Source organism: Corvus brachyrhynchos, unplaced genomic scaffold (genome assembly GCF_000691975.1).
Source record: "Corvus brachyrhynchos isolate BGI_N302 unplaced genomic scaffold, ASM69197v1 scaffold10, whole genome shotgun sequence".
Lineage (NCBI taxonomy): Eukaryota > Metazoa > Chordata > Aves > Passeriformes > Corvidae > Corvus > Corvus brachyrhynchos.
In genome coordinates, this window is record NW_008236180.1 from 3,814,752 (window position 1) to 3,815,381 (window position 630).

Sequence of the window (630 nt, forward strand, 5' to 3'; positions counted from 1 at the left end):
GGCAGTGAGCGGCTGGCCCGCTGTGGCAGCTCCGGGGACTCCCAGCTGGGAGCATCACCACGTTATCCGTTTGCAAAATGATTTTGGGTACTCTTGACCTCTTGCCTTTTTTTTTTTAAATCTAAATTATTTATAGGTTTTTTTCCACCTCAGGGAACTGTTTGGCCCCAGGCAAGCCATCCCCATGTCCCTGGGCAGAATGCAGGTGCCAGTACCCTCTGGCACGGTGCTGCCCACAGGCATGGAGGGTTGCCCCTGGCATGGCACAGGCAGTGGCATTTTGGCAGCCTGCCTGCACCTCTGCCTGTGCCATGCCCAGGGGAATTCCAGCCAGCTGCTGGGGTGATCCCTGGAGGGGTCAGCAGCATCTCAGGGTGCTGCAGAGTGTGGGGACACCTGTGGATGCCTTTCCACCTGGTGATGCCCCCAGCATGGTGGGGCCACTGAGACTCTGTGCCATTCATGTGCCCCCACACAAACCACCGTGGGGTGGGTGCAGGCCACTGTGGGTGGGAGGTCCCAACACCTCAAGGGGGGAGGGAGAGCGATAGAGGGTCCCAGGGGGCCCATCCATCCTGACACAGTCCCCTCTGCTCTTGCTGGCAGGAAGCTCTCGGGCAAAGCAGGCAT

General features: G+C 59.7%; 1 protein-coding gene across 1 annotated transcript in view; it reads left to right on the forward strand.

Moving 5' to 3' along the window:
• SLC2A4RG (SLC2A4 regulator) overlaps positions 1 to 630 on the forward strand; it is a 6,385-nt gene that overhangs the window by 3,876 nt on the left and 1,879 nt on the right. The gene's annotated exons all lie outside the window — the stretch shown is intronic.